Source organism: Arachis ipaensis, chromosome B10, assembly GCF_000816755.2.
Source record: "Arachis ipaensis cultivar K30076 chromosome B10, Araip1.1, whole genome shotgun sequence".
Taxonomy (NCBI): domain Eukaryota; kingdom Viridiplantae; phylum Streptophyta; class Magnoliopsida; order Fabales; family Fabaceae; genus Arachis; species Arachis ipaensis.
Genome location: NC_029794.2, coordinates 73018950 through 73032642, shown reverse-complemented (window position 1 = coordinate 73032642; position 13693 = coordinate 73018950).

The following is a 13693-nucleotide window of genomic DNA, read 5'->3' as shown; positions in this document are numbered from 1 at the left end:
TCTGTTACAATTCAATGGATTAATTTGTTTTTATCATTCATCTTCCTCTTTCTTTTCTCTTGATTTTACTAGAAAGCTTTCGATCTTAAATCAATTGGTTAGTTGTCTTGGAAAAGAAACTCTCTATAATTGGATCTCCTCTGAGCCTTGGAAAAGGGATGAGGAGATCATGCTAGAATTGCTTTCTCATGTTGGACCAAATTGGGGTTTGGATGGATATAGTGACATATAATCCTACCAACACTTTGATTTGGAAATACATGTGGTATAATCAGTGACCATACTTCATCTCTTCCCTTGAGCAATTAAATCAAGGAATTAGGCAATTGTTCAAGCTTAGAGAGATTGGGTTGCCAAGCTGTTTATCACTCCAATATGATTTGTCTAACTAGGATAATCAATTAACCATTGATTGCTTAGTCCGTTAATCCCTGTGGATTCAACCTCACTCTATTATGAGTTTTTACTTGACGACAATTCGGTATACTTGCCAATGGGAGATTTGCTGAGAGACAAGTTTCCGTGCATCAAGTTTATGGCGCTGTTGCCGGGGATTAATTGTGATTAACAAACTATCGGTTGATTGATTTACTAGATTAGATACTTTTCTTTTGTCTTTGTTTTCTTTTGTTTCTTATTTTCTTTTGCTAACTAATTGTTTGTGATATTGCCTCACTAAGAATCCCTCATTTATTACAATGGAGATCCCAATTTCTTTTGGTGATTATTGTTTGAGACAGAGCTTTTTGCAGGAAAGAAAGGAGCATCCATCATATTTTAGTCAATCAAATTTCATGGGAAACTCTCCACCACCACAGAATGATTCACACTACTATGCTCATGGTGGGTGGGAGTATCAAGAACATGAAATGGGGTACTTTCCAGAGCCACAAAATGGTCCATATTTTGGTAAAATTGATCACTACTCAAGTTGTGGCTGGGAAGATCAAAATCAAAGATATTTCACTCATTCATACCCCATTCATCAAGAGCCGTCACCTCTCAATTATCCAACCTCACCTCCAAGTTTTACATGCCTAAATTCTTCATCACTTGAGTATACCTCAGCACAAAATTCTGTCCCAAATCCATACAATTCATTTCACCATCCACAAAACTCAATCCATTACCCACAAGAGTCATACCACTTTCAAAACACACAACCACAAAACAACCAATTCCATTCACAAGCCAATCCAGACCAACCATTACAACCTACCCAACTCCTTTAGATAGACTTGCTAGGATGGAACTCATCATTGAAGAACTCAAAAAAAGTAGAGAAGAAGAGAGACTCGCTAGGATAGAACTCCTCCTTGAAGAAATGATAAAGACAAACGAAGAGGAGAAAATAGCAAAAAGAGACCATGAAGAAAAATTGAGACAGAATGCACAACTCTATTCTAAAGAACAATTCATTGAAGAGCTGAAATTACAAAGAGAAACCACTTCACTCTCTCCAGAAATAGAGGAGTTCATTCAAAGGTCAAGAACAAGGGAAGAATCAGAAGAACAAGAAAAAGAGGCAGCCATACCAAGTGAGATTCATATGAAGAAGGAGGAGGTTGTGAGAATATATAAGCCCAAAGCTCCATACCCACAGAGGCTACTAAGGGTGACAAAGGAACATGCAAACTCACTCCCAAAAGGCTCAATGCAACATCATGCAGAAGAAAGGGAGGAAGTCAATCAAGGGAGTCCACACTACTCCAATAAAATAGAGAGTTGCATAAAGGATGAGTTCATTGAACCACCAATTCAAGAAGCTCTTGATGAAGATGATGCTCCAACCATCATAAAACACCCAAGTACTGAAATCAAGATGGTGAAGGCAATCAACATGAGCACTAAAATGAGGATGGTGACCAAGAAAAGAAGGACAATATCCATGAAGAAGAAAAGGTCAACCAAAAGCCATCCCACCCCTACCCCAACAAGCAAGTTTACTCAGGCTAACAACAAAAGAAAGCTTGCTGGGGAGAGGCACTCAAAACAAGGAGCATTAACTGGCTCCTCTTTCCTCTTGAGGTCATTCCTCTTAACAAACTGGAAGAAGAGGAAGAAATTCATGAACAACAGGTCAAGCTAATGACATTAAAAGAGCGCTTGTTGGGAGGCAACCCAACCATAGGTAACATTTTCTTTCCTTGCTTAGTTTACTTTCAATAATTTGACATATGATTGCATTCTAAGTTTGGTGTTTCCATGCAACAATTTGATTTTCAATCTTCATTGGGTACTTGCAACATTCTAAATTGAGAGTGTCACACTAAGTTTGGTGTTGCCACTTATCTTTCATGCAAGGTACCAAGCACACCACTTATTAATGCAATCAAAATGTCTCTGTTTGTATCTCTTATGCCTTTATTGTATCCTTATTCTTGGTTGCTGAAACACATGCATACTCACACTTCATTCTAAGACATTCATGATCCATCATAGACCCCATCACTACTGTTTTAATTGTTGCTTGAGTATAAGCAATCATTCTAAGTCTGCTATGGGAAGGGGAAGAATAGGAGGAAAATGACAACAACAATGAAGATGAACTACAAGGTGGTAAAGTTCCTTTTTTCCTCTTACTTATTTCCAGCACTTTAAATTGCATGATTGTCTTCTATTTTCTTTGTATGCATGTGTGATTACTCCTTGTGAATAAGCATAATTTGATATTTGATTTGTAACATGTTGCTATGATATCATGATTATCATCTTGAATTTTACTTGCACCCAATATCTTTAAGAATGCAACAAAGAAATCATTCTTTTGGAAGGAAAATGTTGAAGAATTTTATAAATCTTGGGGCAAGCAAAAGATTAAGAGGAGTGGAGGTTCTGATTGTATGATTGTGTATTGAGGTTGCATGTTTGTGAAAACTTGCATGGGAGCTCATAGACAGGAATTAAAATTTAGAGAAGTATTATGGAATTTCTCAAACATCTATTGATCCAAGAAGCAGCAACAAAAGAAAAAAAAAGAAAAAGAAAAACAAAGAACAAGCCCAAGGCTCTGAGCATCAATTACTAGGAAGAAAAAGAAAGAAACAAGAACTCAAAGAGTTATTGTCCTAGTTAAATGCTTGTGGTGGATTTGTGTCAAAGAGAGAGGCTTGAGCAAGTATATCCTAAGGGGTGCTTCAACACCTAATACCTTAGACCACCTGGTTTGGGAGTATTGCTTGAAAGCTTATCTTAAAAAGCCACTTTGAGACATGATACCTAGAGTCGAGGCCAAGATACAAAAAGAAAAGAAAAATGCTAGAAAATAAGTGCTGCTTCAAAGGTGACAATCTATAAAGAGGATTCCATAATATCATTTGAATGAAAGTCCTAAGATCTAAGACTTTCAAAATGTAAGGACTAATGAGCACTGGAATCCTTGCATAAGCATACAAATTAGAGTTAACCCCACTGTCACTTATTCACTTCACCCACTAAGGCATCATAAGCAATTCTTCAATACATTCCAATTAAGAGAATTCTTTGTGCATAGTTCTTTTCTTGCTTGGGGCAAGCAAGATTTAAGTTTGGTGTTGTGATGGCAAGGCATCTTGGCTAGTTTTACTAGCCATTTTTTGTATGCTTTAGGTTGGTTTCATGCATTTTTTTAGGAAATAAGAAAGTATTTGGTTGAAAATGCATTCATACCATGATTCAAGCAAACATTGTGAATTTTGAATGATTTCATGAGAATTATGCATGAATTGAATGATAAAATGGATGATGCATGATCTCATTAGTAAGAGCAAGACTTTGATGCACTTTGTTTGATTGATTTCAGGTAATAAGAAGAAGAGAAGAGCCACGTTAGTGGCTACGTTAGTGCCACTAACGTGGCCATTAACGGGGATGGAAGGAAAGTTTGCAATGTTAGTGGTAAAGTTAACACCACTAACGTCTTCGAAGGTCATCTCAGTCCACGTTAGTTGCCCCGTTAGCGCCACTAATGTGGGCACTAACATGGAAGAAGAGGAGAAGCCTCAACGTTAGTGAGAAAGTTAATGGTATTAACATGGAAGAAAGGAGGCAGCTGTAAAAGTTAGTGGAAAAAGTGAACGCCACTAACGTTTGCGAAGCCAAGAACACCCATGTTAGTGCCACTAACGTGGGCATTAACGTGGAAAAAGTGAACGCCACTGACGTTTACGAAGCAAAGAAGGCCACATTAGTGCCACTAACGTGGACACTAACGTGGGCAAAATCTCACTCGGCAGCCTGACCATGCCTTCTTCAAATAAGAATAACTTGAGCCAAAAAACTCCAAATGAAGTGATTCCAGTGGAATTGGAAAGTAGGAATCCAGAGCTTTCCAAGCATATATGGCACTACATGGTGGACACTAAATTTGAGGGAGAAAACCTGCGTCGAAGGTGCAAAGATGAACATGGTATCAACTTGTAGTAAGGCCAGCTGACCTCTTCACCTTCCATGAAGTGTAACTCGAGCTGTCGAGCTCCAAATGATGTGCTTTTAAAAGCGTTGGAAAGTAGACATCCAGGGCTTTCCAACAATATATCATAGTATGGGGTGCACATTAAGGTTGAGCTCCAGAACCTGGCAATATTAATCCCCTTAATGTAGACGTTATTGGCACTCACTTTTTCCAATAACGCCAGCGACTATGCCAACGACCTTGTCCACATCAAAGGAGCATAACTTGAGTTACAGAGATCCAATTGAGGTGATTTCAGTTGTGTTAGAAAGCTGACATTCAGAACTTTCCAACGATATATAATACGCTATAGTGGGCATGAAATTGGAGCACAAACTAGAGGCATCATTTAAGCCCTAAAAACACCAACTGGGTAGCAAGTGTGACGTTAGCCACACTAACTTCAGCACTAACGCCACACTTGTAGCGTTAGTGTGGCTAAAGGTAGCACTAACGATTAGCACCTGGACCTCAACTTGATTCACTTCTCTTTCATGGACCACCCAACCATAAGGAAGCAAGCTCACAAGTGTCAACCAATCAAGGTCACAAGAAGCATCTAGAATAGGAATTTTTATTTCATTGTAATTTACTTTTAGTTTCATTTCATTTTGTAATTTAGGAGAGCCTATATAAAGGCCTTAGTTTTAACATTCAATTCATCTGGGGATTGGAGGGGGGATTCTTTATTGGGGACTTCGGACTCCCTTTCCTCACACACTTTTCTTTATTTTTCTTTCCTTAGTAGTAGTTCATTTTATAGTTTGTAATTTTCCAATTATGAATGTTGAAGTCTCAATTTCAGTTTTAATCTTCATCTTTATTTTTTTGCACTTCTTTTTTTTTCTATTTTGGTAGAGCAATGAACAACTAACTCTTTTTATTGGGTTAGAGAGCTCTGTTACAATTCAATGGATTAATTTGTTTTTATCATTCATCTTCCTCTTTCTTTTCTCTTGATTTTACTAGAAAGCTTTCGATCTTAAATCAATTGGTTCGTTGTCTTGGAAAAGAGACTCTCCATAATTGGATCTCCTCTGAGCCTTGGAAAAGGGATGAGGAGATCATGCTAGAATTTCTTTCGCATGTTGGACCAAATTGGGGTTTGGATGGATATAGTGACATATAATCTTACCAACACTTTGATTTGGAAATACATGTGTTATAATTAGTGACCATACTTCATCTCTTCCCATGAGCAATTAAATCAAGGAATTGGGTAATTGTTCAAGCTTAGAGAGATTGGGTTGCCAAGGAATTGGGATCCAATCACTTAAGATTGCCAAGGAGATCAATGAATGCATTGATTGAGGAAGAGATGAAAGTAATTGATCTGGAGATTACAATATCTCTCTATCCCAATGCTTTCTTTTCTTTTTACTTTTAGTTATTACTTTCTTGTTATTTTACATTCCTGTCATTCTTCTTCCTACACTTTATTGCTTTTTTTTTCTTTTCTATCAATTTACAATTCATGCTATTTATCACTCCAATTTGATTTGTCTAACTAGGATAATCAATTAACCATTGATTGCTTAATCCGTTAAGGGAGATTTATTGGATTCAACCTCACTCTATTGTGAATTTTTACTTGACGACAATTCGGTATACTTGCCGAAGGGAGATTTATTGAGATGCAAGTTTTCGTGCATCAATGGTCTTCCCAATATGATTGATGCATTGGACTCTTCCTCCATGTCAAGCACAACAAAGTCTTCTGGGAATATAAATTCTCCCACTTTCACCAATAAGTCCTCCACTACCCCATGAGAAAATTTTAATGTTCTATTAGCTAATTGAAGAGCCATTCTTGTTGGTTTGGCCTCTTCAATTCTCATTCTCTTCATCATGGTTAAGGACATAAGGTTGATGCTAGCTCCCAGATCACATAATGCCTTTTCAATGTTGATATCTCCTATAATGCAGGGAAGCTCCCAGGGTCCTTCATCTTTTGGGGTAGCTTCTTTTGTATGATAGCATTACATTCCTCTGTAAGCACTACAGTTTCCTTTTCTCCCCAATTTCTTTTCCTTGTCATGAGCTCCTTTAGAAACTTGGCATAGAGTGGCATTTGCTCTAATGCCTCAGCAAAAGTTATGTTGATTTGAAGCTTCATAAAGATCTCCAAGAATCTAGAAAATTGGCTGTCCTTCCCATCTTTTCTCAGCCTTTGTGGGTAGGGTACTTTCGATACATATGACTTTAAGACTTATTTTGTTGGATTTAGTTCGGGTGTCTCTTCTTCCTTCATTCTTCCTAGATCAATTGTAGCTTTTTCTCCTTGCAATTTGTGGTTTGAGGGAGCCTCTTCCACCACCTTTCCACTTCTTAGTTTGATAGCTTTGCATTCCCCTCTTGGGTTGGCCATAGTATCGCTTGGAAATATGTGTGTGGGCATTGGTATCTGTTTGGATAAACTCCCTAGTTGTGCTTCCAGTTTTGGAATTGCTGCCCTTTAGTTCCTTATGTTGGATCTGGCCTCCTCTTAGATTGAGTCTATCTTTTTCTCAGCTTGCAATTACCTCTTTGCAATAGTGGCAATACTCCCTGTCAATTGTGCCATAGCAGCTTCTAATCTTGCAAAGTTGTTGCTGATATCACATGGTTATGGGGCTGAGGATGCTACATCTCATGAGTGGTTATTGTATGGTTGTTGGGTTGGGTGGTAGGATGCATTTTGTGAGTTGTGGTAGGGTCTATTATTGCTTGATTGGTGGTTGGAATTGTGATTGTATTGGTTAGAGTGGTATAGTTTGTGATCATGGTTGTGGTTTTGTTGGTTTTTCCACCCAAAATTTGGGTGGTTCTTCCAACCTGGGTTATATGTTTGGGCATTGGGGTCATATGGTGGCCTGGAGGAATTGTTCACATAGTTGGCTTGCTCCTATTCACATTCAACTTCTGGGGTATCTTCTTCTTGTGGAGGTGCTTGAGCTTGGACAGCTAAGACTTGGTTCTTCTTCATCTGCTTGGTTAGAGCTGCTAGTTGAGCTGTGATCACCTTGTTTTGAGCCAGTAGAGCATCCATGGAGTTGAGCTCCATCGCTCCCCTTCTTGGGTTTCTATCAGAGGCATAGAAGTACTCATTGTTGACCACAGTTTCTATGATGTCTATGGCCTCCTCAATTGTATTCTTCTTGTTGAATGAGCCTCCTGAAGAGTAATCTAAAGCCTTCTTGGATTCTTGTGTCAACCCTTCATAGAAGATATGCAATTGTACCCATTGAACATGTCCGTAGGATATTTTCTTGTTAAGTCCTTAAATCTCTCCCATGCCTCATAGAAAGTTTTTCCATCTTGTTGTCTAAAGGTTTACACCTCAGCTCTCAATCTATTAACTCTTTAGGGGGTAGAATCTTGCCAAGAACTTGTTTACTACTTCTTCCCAAGTTGTCAAACTCTCCTTAGGAAATGATTCTAACCACTTCGATGCCATATCCCTGAGAGAAAAGGGAAACAATAACAGCTTATATGTATCCGGACACCATTAGCCTTCACTACATCACAGATCCTCAAGAATGTGGTTAAATGTTGGTTGGGATCTTTCTGTGCACTTCCTCCAAATGAGCAATTGTTTTGAACAAGGGTGATGAATTGAGGTTTTAACTTGAAATTGTTAGCATGAATGGTTGGTTTTAGGATGCTACTTCCACAGTTTCCTAGATTTGGGGTAATGTAAGAGTCTAGAACTCTTCTCTCCTGCCCAACATGGTTACAAGCACCTTCCCTAACATGATTATGTATTTCCTCCTCCGTAGTAACATCCAGATCTTCTTTTACTACTTCCTCTCCAACTATTCCCTTGCCTCTTGCTTCCCTCCTTAGTCTAATGAAGGTCCTCTCAAGTTCACTATCAAAAGAGGATGAAGTTTCTCCTCTTCTACCTGTCATACATTCAGCAACAAACAAGCAAAAGACAAGTGAAGGAATCACTCTTGTTAAGATTTATGGTTAAATTGATTGGTGCAATTAATCGAACACATAGTGGATTAGTACGTTAGGATGGAAATATATACAGTGAACAATGAAAATTAAAATGCTAAAGGAAAAGAAAATAGGAAACTAAGTTTAGAGGAATTCACAAGGTAAACAAAAATGCTTAATCTAACTACCTATCAATTTAGTCATTGTCAAATTCAAACCATTCCCCGGCAATGGTGCCATAAAACTTGATGACCGGAATTCACTCCCCATATAAAATGAATCCGTTCTTTGGCAAGTGCACCAAATATCGTCAAATAATAACCCACTAGGAGTGGGGTTGAATCCCACAGAGATTGGTAGATTTGAGCAATTTTAATCAATGGGTGAATTAGTCAAGCTAAACAATAGAGATTGTAAGTGCAGAATTCTACATAAACAGAAATGTAAATGACTTAAAGGTAAAGAAAAGCAATAAAGTGCAGAAAGGTAAATGACAAGAATGTAAAGTGCTAAAACATAAATGACTGAATAGTAAATGGGGAATGGAGAATAGCAGAAATTAAAGAAAGCTATAAAGAATAGGGAAGATAAGGATAGGGGAAATTCATTGGGATTAGGAGATGTTGCTCTCTTTGGATTAAATCTAAATCATCTCATATTCAATCATGCAACTCATTGACCTCTTGGCAATCATGATTTATTGAACCCCAATCCCTCGGTGATTCAATCTCTCAAATCTTGATAATCAGCCAATTCCTTGGTCTAATTACTCATGAAGAGAGATATGCTTGGTCCCTGATTATATCACACATTCTCATAGATCCAAATAGTGGGTGGATTATATATCACCATATCCAATCCCGAAACCCAGATCTACTCAAGTGTGAGAAGGGATTTCAAGCATGGTTTCATGTTTCCTTTTCCAAGGTTTCCATGAAACCCATTTTGCATTCAACCTCTTTCCTAAGATGATTGAACACTAGCATGAAGAACAAAATTCCTTCTAGAAAATCAAAGGGAAGATGAAGAGAAGAAGAAATTCACTATCATTAATCCATTAAGTACAACAGAGCTCCCTCTCCCAATGAGAGGGAGTTTAGCTACTCATAGCTTAGAGAAAAGTACAAGAAATGGAGAAGATGAAGTGTAGAAGTAAAAGTAAAGCTAACTATCAATCCAACTTTCTAATCCACTTGCCAACCCCCCTTTTCAGTACTTCTAAGGGTTATTTATACTACTCCTATTACTAGAATTAAGAAAATACAAAAGAGAAAAGAAAACTACAACTGAAAGGAAAAGGAAAACTCATAAAATGAACCATGTTCCTGGCATGTGATTGCCGTTTGAGTGGCGTGCCACGCCTAGCTTCTTAGCTTGGCTTAGCGTGCCACACCCGGCTTCCTAAGTGGTACGCTTGATGCGTGATATTTTGTCAGTATAGAATTTTACCAATAAATTCCGGTCGTGAGTATAGTCTAAACCAACAAGCTATAATGCATCAAACGTAGAAAATGTGTGTTGGTACACGAAATCGTGATTCACACTTTTCACACAACTCCGTGCAGCTGACCAGCAAGTGCACTGGGTCGTCCAAGTAATACCTTACGTGAGTAAGGGTCGATCCCACGGAGATTGTCGGCTTGAAGCAAGATATGGTCATCTTGTAAATCTCAGTCAGGCGAATTAAAATGGTTTTGAGATATTGATAATTAAAATATAATTAAAACAGAAAATAAGATAGAAATACTTATGTAATTCATTGATAGGATTTCAGATAAGCGTATGGAGATGCTTGTTACTTCTAAATCTCTGCTTTCCTATTGCCTTCATCCAATCATTCATACTCCTTTCTATGGCAAGCTGTGTGTTGGGGGATCACCGTTGTCAATGGTTACCGTCCGTCCTCTTAGTGAAAATAGTCCGGCTGCGCTGTCACCGCAGGGCTAATCATCTGTCGGTTCTCACTCATGTTGGAATAGGATCCATTGATCCTTTTGCGTCTATCAGTACGCCCAACACTCGCGAGTTTGAAGCTCGTCATAGTCATGCCATCCCAGATCCTACTCGGAATACCACAGACAAGGTTTAGACTTTCCGGATCTCAAGAATGCTGCCAATTGATTCTAGCTTATACCACAAAGACTCTGATCTCATGGAATGGAGGGCTCTGTTGTCAGGAGAGGCAACCATGCGTCGTGAACTAGGAGGTTAAGAGATACACACTCAAGCTATTGCAGATAGAACGGAAGTGGTTGTCAGGCACGCGTTCATAAGTGAGAATGATGATGAGTGTCACGGATCATCACATTCATCAGGTTGAAGTGCGAGTGAATATCATAGAGAAGAAGTAGGCATGAATTGAATAGAAAAATAGTAGTAATTGCATTAATTCATGAAGAACAGTAGAGCTCCACACCTTAATCTATGGGGTGTAGAAACTCCACCGTTGAAAATACAAAAGTGATGAAGGTCCAGGCATGGCCGAATGGCCAGCCCCCTAAACGTGATCAAGAGATCAAAAGTGATACAAAGATAGTCTCAAAAATGATCCCCAGATGAAAATATAATAGCAAAAGGTCCTATTTATAGAAAACTAGTAACCTAGGGTTTACAAAAATGAGTAAGTGATGCAGAAATCCACTTCTGGGCCCACTTGGTATGTGCTTGGGTTGAGCATTGAAGCTTTCACATGTAGAGACTTTTCTTGGAGTTAAATGCCAACTCTGGTGCCAGTTTGGGTGTTTAACTCCAGCTTTTATGCCAGTTCTGGCGTTTAACGCCAGAATAGGGTAGAAAGTTGCATTTAAACGCCATTTTGCATTATCAAAACTCGGGCAAAGTATGGACTATTATATATTGCTGGAAAGCTCAGGATGTCTACTTTCCAACACAATTGAGAGCGTGCCAATTGGGCTTCTGTAGCTCTAGAAAATCCACTTCGAGTGCAGGGAGGTCAGAATCCAACAGCATCTGCAGTCCTTTTTCAGCCTCTGAATCAGATTTTTGCTCAGGTCCCTCAATTTCAGCCAGAAAATACCTAAAATCATAGAAAAATACACAAACTCATAGTAAAGTCCAGAAATGTGATTTTTATTTAAAAACTAATAAAAATATAATAAAAAATAACTAAAACAAATTAAAAACTACCTAAAAACAATGCCAAAAAGCGTATAAATTATCCGCTCATCATGTGTCCACTATTCAAAATCAATAATTGAGAGTATTAGTCCCGAGTCATTCTCCTTAGGAGTTGCCTTAAGATGCACATCTTTGGTTAGGAGTTCTCTTGGTGTTTTGAGATTGGATACGAGAAATGCAAATAGACTTGAATTAAAACAATGAACAAGTAACAATGAGACTAAGGGACACAAGTGAGAATTGGCTAGGGGTGAGAATTGGAATTCCTATCCTCGTTGCCTCCATCAATTGTGATAAGAATTGGTTATTGCTCCACTTAGTTAACCTCTAACTATGAAGGAAAGTCAAGCGGAGGTAATCAATTTGAGTCCACAAGTCCTAGTTAAATCCTAAGGAAAGACTAGAGTTAGTGTCATTCAAATCAATTAGCAATTTCCAATTATTAATCAACAAAACGCTTTGACAATTCAAGTGTTTCCAATTACCCAACCCCCAAGCCAAGAGTGAAGATCTACTCTATAACTATAGTAGACATTTTCTCAAGCAATGATAAACCCCATTTTTAGGGTTTATCTTGTGTTGAATTTAGAGGGTTTTGTCAACTTGTGTTGACTTTCCTTCATAGTTAGAGGTTAACTAAGTCGGAGCAGTAAACAATTCTCATGTCACAATTGATGACGATAATTAGGATAGGACTTCTAATTCTCATACCTTCCCAAGAGCTTCCTTAATTGTTAGTTTACTTCTTTTGCCATTTACATTTCTTGTTTCATATCTCAAAAACCCCAAAAGATACTTCATAGCCAATAATTGAACACTTCATTACAATTTCTAGGTAGAACGACCCGAGGTTTGAATACTTCGATTATTTTTATAGGGGTTTGTACTTGTGACAACCAAATGTTTGATGTGAGGAATTGTTTGTTGGTTTAGAACTATGCTTACAACGAGATTTCTTTAAGAAATTATTTACCAACGACAATTTCTCTCTCATCAAGCACTTAGTGAGCAATAATGCAAGACATTGTGAAATTGAGAAGAGGATTCAAAATTAGAGCTATGTACTACAAGCAATCAACAACCATAAAGCAATTAACAACAATGAACATGAAATTCCTCAATGCATTAATAGAAATCAAAGTAACAAGATCCAAATCCAAGATCTACAATGCTAGAGTAACAAGAACACTAAAATGAGAGTAGAAGAATGAGATCTACAAATTAGAACAATGTAAAATTGAATTAAAATCATATATAACCAAAGGATCCAAGTGAAATTGAAAATGAGAAAGCCAAAACCAAGAGAGAAGTTGGAGTTTCTCTCTCTAAAAACATAAACTCCAAAAACTAGCTAAGAAAGTGTGTAATGTGTGAATCCCCTTCATGTCTTAGTCCCTTAGGTCTTTTTCCCTCTAGAATTCAACTCAAACTGGGCCTGGAGCTCCCCTAAAATTTTCAGCCACAATTTCATTAAAGAAGTCATGTGCCGAGCGTCACGCGTACGCATGGGTCACGAGTACGCGTCATCTGGGTTTTTGCGATCCACGCGTACGCGTCAAACGTGTGTATGCATCGATGAGATTTCTGCCCAGCCACGCGAAGGCGTCACTTTCGCGTGCCAATCCCAGGTCCAAGCTCTGATGCCAGGGCATTTTGGCCAGTTTAACTGACCTTTTCTTTACTGTTTTTAAGGTAGTTTCATGCATTTTCTTAAAAAATAAGCTAGTTTTGGGTAGATATTAACTTACATCTTGATTCAAGCATACATTGTGCACTTTACATGATTTCATGAGAATTTTGCATGAATTATATGATAAATTGGATGATGCATGAGAAGTAAAGGGGAAGCCAACGTTCGTGACATTCAACTTTATCACTAACGTTGGCCAAGTCATAATAAGCCACGTTAACTCCCACGTTAACCTAGTTAACGTGGAAGCTAACGTGAAGAAGGGAGGTGATCGCCAACGTTAGTGACACCCAACATTGTCACTAACGTTGGAATGAGCCAAACAAGCCACTATGAGCCACGTTAACTCCCACGTTAACTTAGTTAACGTGGAAGTTAACGTGGGCAAAAGTCCCACCTGACAGCCTGACCATGCCTTCTTCAAACACGCATAACTTGAGCCACAAAGCTCCAAATGAGGTGATTCCAGTGGCATTGGAAAGTAGGATTCCAGAGCTTTCCAAGCATAT